Below are 11,838 nucleotides of genomic sequence, written 5' to 3' on the forward strand. Positions count from 1 at the left end.
CAACAAACCCACCTTTCCGAATCTTATTTTGGCAAAAAACACTGTATTGGGTTTATCAAAATTTAAAGACCAATGACCATACTTCATTTTTTACTTAACCTGTCGCACAGTATCCAATAATTATATTGACAGTAAGTTGTTGAATGATATAAAATTCTTTTATTTTTCGGAAAAACAAATATAACATAATGTTTCACTTAGATCAAAACCCAATAATGTAAACAATTTTGAGTAACACTGAGAGAAATCATGCTAGAAACTTACATAGCTCTGAAGTTTTTGTGATGGAGCATACACCATGACCCTGAGCCCCCTAAGACAAACACAAAGACAGCACTCAATGTCAAACTGGTTCATCCAATGAGAGAAAGCAGCCCGGGGCATGATATCATCTTAGAGACCATGGCCATGATGATGTGATTGACAGCACAGAAATGCTGCAAGCATAGCGAATACATGAGGTCTTTAGATACCCTGACTGGTCCCCATCCACGCAGTTCGGCCGTCGTAATCGAAGACGAACCATACCAGACTCAATATTGTTTGTGAATCGGTAAGAGCCCATTCGAGCCCTTTGGGAAGTTCATATACCGGCCAATTACAACAAATTTAAGTCATTTTTTTTTCACTTGAAAACGAAAAAACCCTCTCATTTTTAGTCAGTTATAAAAATGATCACCTTGTGTACTTGCCTTCCAGAAAGGACAGAATATTCAGGTGGATACAAGTTGGGGTACCGAACCCTTAGTAAAATCTAGAAAATCATATAGCCATCATCCTCATATTTTATTGTATTTTCTTCTACTACGTACCAATTCCTCCAATAACTATCGTCGCAACACCTTTAACTGATGGTTAACATGTTTCTAGTCACTTGTAATGATATGGCAGGTTTTTCTTTTCCTCAGAAAACATGTCGGGTAGTATTATTAGGGGGTAACACTATATCCAACAAAGAAAGAGGTTTTGGGCCCATATGATAACATATAGCATTTCAATGTGATTTTCTAAATCCTATTAGAAGAAAAAATGGCTTTTTTACATGTCCATACAATATCCAGCGGACCGTTTTTTAAAGTAAAGATCTTATTTTAATTAACATACAAACATAAACAATATTTATTTCTTAACAAATTTATTTTTTTAATTTTTATATAGTACAATTTCGTTCATTTTTTATATTAGTTGCCTTATTTATTTTAAAAACTTTTTCAACACCTTTAAAACTATATTTTTGAATTCCTCCCAATTTTCCAGAGAAAATTCACTACAGCAAAAGATTGATGGCAAACATTTTTTTTTGAGTAGGCATGGTATTTTTTGCTAGTGGAGATCATGCCAAACGTGGAACAAACAATTCAATCTATAAGACTACTTGTGTTGACCCTAACCACGCTCTCTTGAGGCGATACAACAAACATAACGATACAAGTAGCCCTGTCAAAAGGGTAAATTTTTGCTCTTGATCGACGCCAGACATTACAGTACACTGCTATCCAAGAAAACAATGACTAGCATTTTCAGATGGTAAAATAATTATAGATTCAACCACCATCCCTGACCCTTCCCCAGTAAAAGTATCCAACCCTTTTTTTTCATACACTTGAAAGCATTCGTCTTGGGTAGGGAAGCACTTTAACAATGTACGAAGAAAGTGAGACCAGCCATAAACTCTTAGCTGTAAAAGGAAGCATGCAAATGTTTTTTTTAAGAAATTTCAAATTTTGTTTAAAGGAATATCACTTAAAAGGGCAAGTAGAGTCACAAAGTCCCTGATAGTTCGAGTCTCGATTAGTCCGAGGTTTCCTTATAATCCGAGCCAACACATGTAGCAAAATTTAAAATGTGATCATTGAACATACTTTGTACAACACAGATCATAACGCGCCCGAGTGCGCATGTTCTTTAAACTGAGTGCTAGGCTACTTGTGAGAAGCCCGTCAGCTCTGACTCAATCAGTGTGCCAATTCATCTTGCACCGCCCCACCTCCCACCCCTTTTGGTCAAAGGGCCATCGGGAACATCACGCCCCCGTATTGTCCAAACAATAAATCAGTTCCAGTCCGTTGCTACATGGCACATTCGACTGAGCCGGTACGGGTTTTGTTCTAAGATTAACGATCCGCAGTGCGCTTACCCGTCCTAGTTTATTTACAACGTACACATACTTGTTGGTCTAAATATTAAGTTAAGTTTTGAGTAAAAAAAGGTATTTTTCCGAAGTGGTTTATGTGTTCAATTGTTACAGTTGAACTATGAGGTTCAAAAAAGTAAAAATACAGTTTTGTACCGTATAAAAACAAAACTAGAAGCTCTTAAATAGACTTGGATAAAGGTGAAACGTTTAAAAAAATTAGCTGCCCGAGTAAGGAGTTGGTGAAGTGACAGTCTTGTGACTGGCGAAGGGAATCGCGATAAAAATTGAAAAGGTTTTGCATCAGATAAAGTGCTCGGAAAAGTGTACTAATGAGCGGGCATAGTCTATGAAGAAAGCAAGGAGTATGAAAAAACTAAAGCGTGGTGCCCTATTTATTATGGTTTATGGTCCCAACCAATAGAAACGAAAAGATGTCGTCCTGATACTTTCCGGACCTATTTTTACAGGGAAAAGGCATTGTAAAACTTTCGACAAAAAAATCAATTGGAAGGCTGAGGAAGATTTTACCGTGCAAATGTAGGATGGTCTTGACCGTTGGAGAAAAACCGTTATATGGCAGTGAGGCAGTTAGAAATTTGTGTGGGAGAAAACTTTTTGTGGCGGATTATCCGAGGCAAGTATTGTTCAGTCATTCTGTGAAAAGTTAAAAAATCTTTTTTAAAAAAAAAAATTTTTTAACACCATGATCAGATTTACAACTGTGATGAAACTGGTTTGAATTTTAAAAACTTTGCCCATCAAAAACAACTCTAGCTTTTCACGAGAGGACAAAAAAGGCTGCTTTCTGGGTCTCCAAAAAAAAAAGCCAAAGGAGAGACTAGACTGGACCCCTCTGGACTGACTGCTGTTGCTAGCCGTCTTTCAACACGCGTCGGGAAAGCCATCAAATTTAAATTAACTAACTGAGTCAATTGGCAAAGCCTGCCTCAAGCCCTCGTGCCCGTTTGAAAAAAAAAAACATGTCCTATTTCAAACTCTCTGTCCAGCAGCAACCTTATACCAAACAAAAAAAAAACGCATGGATGGACAGAACAAATTTTTAAAAACTGGTTTTTTTTAGAGTGAATTTTGTTCCTGAAACCAAAAAGTTTTTTGAGATAGAAAAGCAAACCTACCCTCCCTAAAGCCTTCTTAACACTTGATAACGTCGAGGATCACACCCCAATGAAGGGGAACTGGCAATTGCGAATTGGCATACGCACGATGTTTGTTGCACACCGAGACCGTGAACTCCAGCCTCCATTCCAGCCTATGGACCAAGGCGTACTTGAAACTTTATTTTTGGAAAAAAAAAGTACAGGACTGCCCATTTGTTTGCAATCAAATGTTTCAAACGCATCTACGCTAATTGAAAAAAAAAAAAAAATAGGAGGAGGCAACCATAAAAAGATTTCCTGAAAAAAAGTCAACAATTCCAAGGGATGTTGATTTATTGTGAGTCCGGGGACTGAAAGCTTGGAGGCGAAATTTAAACCAGAAACATATCCATGAAATCATGGGAGGGAAAAATCCGGAGTAGTATAAAAATGAAAATTGATGGAATGAAGATGGACGATCTTACATTAATAGAATTTAATAAACAGGGTGATACTTCACCGCTGGTTATGACAATGGGGACAAATCAAAAACTGATATTGGAGAGGTGGATGAGTAGGGGACGAACAGTTAGCCAGAGACAACAGACGACAACCATATTGAGATGGATTATCAGACATGGGAACCAGCTGACAGCGGAGTGAGGGAAGAAGAAAGTGTGCAGGAGGACCAGACCCGGCAAATGACTCATCAGCGACGGCTAGTACGGCGGCACTGAGGATGTCGGCCCAGCCTGCCTACGATAGAGCAGCAAGCTCAGAGGTGACAGCGGTCAGACCACGTTTATTGCTGTTCGGCGATGGAGAGTACATGTGCTGTCCCGCAAGACCGCTGTAGTCTCTGTTTGTGTAGGTGAAAGAAAAAGAAAACGTTCTCTGCAGGAACGCCATACTCATCAGTTTTTTTTTAAGTTAAACATTAGCCAATCTTTGGTGCCTCTGTAAGAAATTTCTTAATGCGGTCTGGTTTTTTTAATAAAAGCATAATTTCTTTTCTGGTTTTGAGCCTTATCTAGTTTTCTAATTATAACGCCAATTTTTCTCAAAGTGTTCTGGTTATAATTCGAGGCTTTTTGTTTCTATCCCACAATTTTGAAACCGGTACATTTCTGGTCCCCCAGTTCACCTCGGATTACCAGGACTCAGGATCTACTGTATGTAGGAAATGTAAAAAAGAAAGAAACATACGTAGCTGAAAATACAATTTTTTGTTTAAAAAAATATAGTAGTTTTGGGTTTTTATATATTAAAAACCGGCGACTCTACTTTTAAAAACCATTCCTCAAATTTAAAACTAATGAAAGAGGTATTGTTTTATTTATTATAAAATCCATGACAACTTAAATTATACAAATGATAAACTTTTTGAAGAATACATTTGCTTAATGTATTCAGCTGCACTTCAAATTTTATTTTGAAGCAAACCTGGGTACAATATGGTCAAACTTAAGAAAATGAACACATTGTATTAAATTTCTACCTAGCCTTAACACAGACTCGTTTGTAAGACATTTTTAATGTCCCACTGGCTGCTATAGAAATCAGCCCAAGTCTCCAGCTGCCATTAGTCCCAGAGCATTTTACAAGTTTTCCAATCTGGGTGGTGTGTTCAGGTTAGGACAGAGAATACAACAACTAGACTTTTCCAAGTTTCTTCTGCTGCTTCACTAAATGGCACGACTATATATATTGATTAACATCATTGAGTGATATTTGACCATAAACCACAGAATACATTCCCGCAATATATAAAAACAGATGTAATAAGATTTCCATTAAAAAATATACAACAAATACAAATTTATCCTATATTATTATCCATCAAATATTAACATAAAATTAAAACACGCAAACAAGTCATGATTTGTCCATTTAGATTTTGTAAGTGTAAGAGGGCTATCCAGAAAGTAGATTATGTTTTATTGATATCCAAAAAAAGTTTAATACACAAAGAAAAAAATATATGTATATACATTTGTAATACATTGAAAGTGACACTAAAAATAGCTATTTTATTTTGCAACATATAGTCAACCAAACAAATTTTATGCACTCAAATCATAGCGGTCGAACTAGTTTTTGAAAATTCCCAGTATTAAAAAAAATTTTTTGCCACCTGAGACTTTAATCAGGTAGTCAAACCCTCCTGCAGTTACCATGTCGCCATCAAAGTGTTATGTCTCAAGCCAGGTCTTCATTGTTGGAAACGTGTGGGTAATCGCTGGGTGCAAAGATCCAGAGACTGTAAAGGCAGATGTGAAAACACCTTCACTTAAATTGCATCCAGGATTTCTCGAGTCTGATTTGCATGTGTGTGGTCGGTGCGCGTGCGTAAACTTGGCAAAAATAAAATTTGTTCAAATTAACTTTCCTCTGCACTTGTTTTTGTATTTGGCCTTCTTAACTTTTGCAAGGTTTTCACAATACCCATCGCAGAATTTATGGCTGTTGCCACGTTTCAAAAAAAATCAACAAGAAGGACTCCTTTCTTATCCTAAGAAAAACAGTTGCTAATAACTCTTCCATACCAAAAATGTTTGCAAGCATTTCCTTGATTTTTTGGGGAGTGTGTGCCCCACTCCATAGACCCTATAATTTGGTTTCACAATTCAGGTTTTTACACCCAGGTTTCATCTCCTGTAATGATTTTATCAAGCAGCAAGTTACCCAACATTTTTCGTAAGTATCCAAAAATTGTAAATGTTTGCAGCTATATGCTTTTTTATGGGTTTTTGGTAAGATTATGGGTACCCATCATGCACAACATTTATGGTAACCTAACTTCTGCATAACAAACTTCTTTAAATTTTGAAGAAAAAACTAAGTGGAGAATTATGTTTTTGTGAATCAGTGGTCTTCTTTAATCTTCTCATCGACTTTGGAGACAATTTCATCCGTCACAATGGTTGTCCGTCAACTTCGTTCGTTACCATGCAAAAAAAATCAGTTTAGCTATTTTTAAACCTATTGCACCACTGAACGCACTCAACCTTCAGTAATCCACACGCGTTCCCAAATACTTCAAAGATTTGGCAATAAATCTCAATTGGTTTTAATTGTGCTTAGTCAACAAAAACCGTATTACCAATATTGCACCTTCACAACTCGCAGGATTTTCAATTGCATCATAACATTTTAAAACTGCTACTGTAAAAAAATAAGGAGCGACAATAATCTCTCACTAGCACACCTGGATAGAAACGGAGAAATGCCCTAACATCAAAAATGGCCGTGATGTCAGAGCGAAACATAGTTTACTTTCTGTATAGCCCTCATATAAATTAATAGTTGGGTGTTCTATAACTTTGAAAATAGTTTGTGTGAGAAATTATTAGAATATTCACACTGAGACATTGATATATACCTGTAAAAATCAATGAACTCTGTGCATTCATTGGAAGTGTGACCAAGTAGAAATAAATAGGTGAGAAATGCCCATCATTCATTAATTGCAACTTTAGTGATTGTTTTCTTCTTGATGTTTTCCAATTCCATTATCATGTAACTTGGTTCCAGAGATTTTTCCAGACAACAACCTTTAAATTATTTGTATCGATATAATTTTTTAAGATACATGCCACTATCTTAAATAAAACCTTAAACCATCACGAAAGAAGTATAATTTTCTTAATTGAAGCAGCAACTTTTTGTCACTTATGAAATCCAATACTGACCATCATTTTTAGAAAACAAACACTGCTTACTGGTTTCCTGACCATAATATACCGTAAACTAAATAGAAATCAACAATGAGCCAGTCCCTGTAGTGAAACTACCTTGAGTTTAAACATATAAGAACAATATTTTAAACTTTAGTTATGCAATATCGTTATTAAGTCTACAACTTTATTTTTAAATTTTATATTATTATAAAATATGTCTTATTTTAAAGATACGCATTGTAAATTTTTTTTTTTTTTTTCTTAAAAATGTTTATACTTTTTGAATATTGAAAACAACAAATATTATGTGTTGAAAATTTTTTTCCCAAACAACCAATAAAATATTTAAGAAACCAAAAGTGTTTTGGTTTGATTGCATATTAATCATACCTTTAAAATTTATACACACCTCTAATAATTTTATTCCAAGATTACAAATAAGAGCGGAAAAGTGTATGAGGTTTAACATCTTGTATGGGATTAAAAATCAGATATCAGTAACAGCTTGGCTCTTAAGCTGGTTTTGGTTTCAAGTAATATAAATCCTGGTGAGTAGATAGGGGGAAGCAAAATTTAATCACTGCAGAAAGTATTTAGAACATAAAATATTAAGAGATCTACAGTTACAGCCAACTTAAGAAAAGTTTCTTTTTGCAACTCTGCTACTTAACAAAAAGGGTTTTTTTATTTCAAATTCTCTTACCTTATGCAAATCCATAAAATGAGGAAAAAATAGCTTATCCAGGTTACCACTTATCATATGAAGCAGTTTATAAATCATGAAACGTGCAATCTGGCTTGTAATATATATTATTTAGCAGCAAAATAGCTTTCACAAGGATCGATGTATGACTACTATTTAAATTTCCATTCCTCAACAATTCCTCTGTTAATACTCCATATTCCAACCAGCAAGTTTTCTGTCAAGTAAGGAGTTGTTGAAAGCATGCTGAATGGTGAGGGCTCTGAAATCTTCACTGTTTGGTACAACCTATCTGAATAAACCAATTAATTATTAGTTTATAATATGGTATAACAAAAGAGCACATTAGCTCTATAAATCCATAGCTTAAAGAGCTACAAACCAATGTTTGTTCAATCTATTGTGACCAACCGCTCAAGCCAAATCTGAGTTTTTCAATCTTAAAATACATTATATATATTTAAAAATTTCATGGTTTTGTTTAGATTGAAAAACAACTTATTTTAGATATAGGCTATGGGCTTTTTTATTCTAGATCTTGTTTACACAAAATTATACAAGACTATAATAAGAAGTATTTAGTTTAATTATACACATGCAATGAATATTTTGGACATATAAATTAAATAATTATTAAAACTGGGAAAATGCTTTCTGTTAGTCAGGATTAATTTGTGTTGTAGGCCATATCAAATGAATACAGGATATAAACATGAACACCTAAGAATTTGATGAAATTTGGTATGAAGGTAGTCCTCATAAAAGATTAGGGAAAATTTCTCCCAAATATTTCAAAACGGTTTCAAAGTTACGGTTTAGTAACAAAACAACTGGACATATTTTTTGAAATCACCATAGCTTTTTTTTCTCATAATCAAGCTAGAGAGATGGGGGGTGGTATTAATTTTACTCAGGTTTTATATAAATGCTTTTTATTTTGACATATTATATGACATACTTTTGTTGCAAGAAGCTTTTTTGAAAAATCAACAGGGAGACTTCAATAAGCGGCTTACACACTCGTTATTCAGTTGTTTTTATTGAACAATTCGATTATGTAACAATCGTACACAATAAGAGTTATAATCTCAGTTTTAAGAATTATTTGTTTTTTTAAATTCTGCATTCTTAACATTTTCTTCTTGAATTAGAAGTAGATGGATATTTCAGTTATGTCTGACATAATAGAGTTGCTTTGAGTGTTTCACTAGTTAAAGACTTATCTCTTGATTTCCCGGCACCATCAAAGACTCTGCTAAAACTGTTCTTCTTTTTTAACACTCCTGTCATAATCCTCTTTAATTGTTTTTTGTAATCTCTGTTTTTTGGGCTCACACTGTCCATCTTTAGGTAGCACACTAGAATTAGTGTTTCTGTGCAGAGTTTTTCCATCTCATTACTTGTGTTACAGTTTCGTTTTCCTTCTTTTATCTTCAACAGGTGAATTATCATGGGTCAAAACGTTCTTTTCAGTTTCGAACGCAATCAAATACTCCAACTCTGTGGTGACATTCTAACAGATTTTCTTCTGATTTAAGGATCCTTTCTTGCTCTTTAGCTTTCTTACCTCGACCTCCTGTCTTCTTTCGAGGCTTTTTACTATCAGCAATTGTGATGGGGACATTTATTACGTTCTTTCTTCATTATCCTTCCTCGATTATGGAATTTCCAATGATGTTCTGGTTTTTCAGCATCTAACATTTTCAGATTGAATATTTTTACTTGGTTCTTCAACAGAACTTTCCACTTCCTTTGTTACAACACTTTCGTCTGCTATTTTGGCTTTCTTGCCCTTGCTTTTATTACTTTTTCTTACAGTTTTTTCTGTCCATCCAAAAGTCATAGTAATAGAAGAATTAATTTCTTTCTTTTTTTTTGTCTCATATGATTCGTTCTTAAAGCATTGTGTTTCACTCTGTTTTACTTTCAACATTTAAGGTTTTCAGTGGACAAACTTTTTACAAGAGCCTTTCCTTTTCTCCTTTCAGGTTTGCTCAGATTTTTTGATATCAGTACAATTTATTTGCTCGGATTCCCTTTTGGACAGAACATCATTATTTGTGATTTCAGTTAAAAGGCCGACTACTAGTTTTTTTTAATACTACTCACAATGTTGAATATCTCAGTTGGATTGGAACTTATAAGTTCTTTAGTTTGAATATCTATTTTAATTTCTGATTTAATTTTACTTTTGTTCTTTTCTTTTAACTTTATTACTCGATTCCATCCCTATCAAATTGTTTCTTTTTTCATCTATAGTGTCTGATATTTTATTTGAAGTGGATTAATTCATCCTGCATGGCACACAGAGTTTGGAACATACTAGCTCTTGATCTTGTCATCCTTATAGTACAGGAGCTAGCAACGTTTTTCGAGAGAGAATTTCAGGTCCAGCTGAAATTTTTGATATGCTGTCTTTCTTGCTCTTTCGGTTGGAGTCCGGGCTATCTGGCTGGCGTAGTGGTTGCGTTTATTAATGCGCATCTTACCTGCACAGGTAAAAATCCTGGAGCGCTTCGGCAAATGGACAACATGGCGTCAGTCTAAAGTCACATGTTTGTTTTTGTGTTTGTGTTATTTGTGATGTTTATTTATTAATTTTGATACAATCGCCAGTGGTAAAATGAAATGTGTTTTCTGTAAAGGACATAAAGATAAAATCATTCTTTTCGTGGTTGATAAACTGAAGAAGTGCCAGGAAGTTTTTGAATATACGTTTAAAATATAAATTAAAAGTACCGTGACATTGAACTGCCTACTGAAATAAATGAGACAGGTGATTGGAGAGAGACAGTTTGAAGTGCTTTTTTTTTAATTACACAAAACAAACATGTGACTTTAGACTGACGCCATGTTGTCCATTTGCCGAAGCGCTCCAGGATTTTTTACCTGTGCAGGTAAGATGCGCATTAATAAACGCAACCACTACCGCCAGCCAGATAGCCCGGACTCCAACCGAAAGAGCAAGAAAAACAGCATATCAAAATTTCAGCTGACCTGAAATTCTTGTTTTAGAAACGTTTGCTAGCTCCCGTACTATTTACCTGTATTATAATAATTACAGTAAACAAGAAGAATCTCGTACATTGCAATTTTAAAAATGTGAATTTAACACTAACATTACAAAACAACAAAATCAACTATGGCCTAGACATAGATATTAAAGAAACCTTACAATATTTATAACTTGCCTAGCTTGATATCAATGATTAACTGCTTTTGTGAAAATGGAGGAAAGAAGTCTCCCCATTGGTTACCAGGAACTAAACCCAAATGTTGTGAAGCCACTTAAACAACGCTTGTTGCTTGTGAGAAATGTTTCACGTATTTTCCTTATATTCATGACCATTTTTCAAAGTCTCAAAATTATTAGTTACTTCTTGCTGTTTATAGTTTACATTAAAATTACTATAACTAATAAGTTGAAATCATATGGTAAAATTAAATAGATTGTAACATCAAATTATTCCTTCGGGATAAAAACATCGAACCATTCGATGAAAACAACCGAATAACGATTGTAGGCTGCTTATCCCAAATCTACTTCAAAATTTTCATTATTTTCTGAAAAAGTTCATTTTTGAAAACTTTCTATAAATGGTTTATGTTTCATGAACAGTGAATTCTCGAAATTTTAAAGTGGGAGGCTAATGGGTTCATAGTTAAATAATAATTTAAGAAAGGGTGTTTACAAGTTTATGTAAAAATGTCATACTAAGTACTGTATCTTTACTTAATTTCATTATCATGGTGATTATTCATATTTATAATTTGAGTACTTAAAAGATGGTTGCCTCTACGACAGCACTTTAGTTATTTACGAAATAATTGTTCTTTTAGTTGAAAATTGTTTTTATTTTATAACGTACTTTATTTGAAAATGTAAGGCGACACTTATAAATAGTAAAAAAGAGACTCTGATCTAGATGATTCTTCAAGTCAAATGCCAAAAAGGATAATGTGATTTACTCAGATAGATGTGCAAAATTACTTTTTGTACAAAAAAATTATTACATTTTCTTTGAAATTTTTACATTGACGTAAGAGAAAACTGAAGATAAAATATTATTTTTACTCATATAACAGTAGACTTATTAAACATCAGATAAAAATACTGTCAGTAAAACTTGCCCCAACCACTAATAGTACACAATACTCTTGTATTTTTAGGTTTGTGTGTACTTAGTGTACTGTAAAATTTGACATGTAACCCTTGATGTT

Source organism: Homalodisca vitripennis, unplaced genomic scaffold (assembly GCF_021130785.1).
Source record: "Homalodisca vitripennis isolate AUS2020 unplaced genomic scaffold, UT_GWSS_2.1 ScUCBcl_6412;HRSCAF=13614, whole genome shotgun sequence".
In the NCBI taxonomy this organism is placed as follows: domain Eukaryota; kingdom Metazoa; phylum Arthropoda; class Insecta; order Hemiptera; family Cicadellidae; genus Homalodisca; species Homalodisca vitripennis.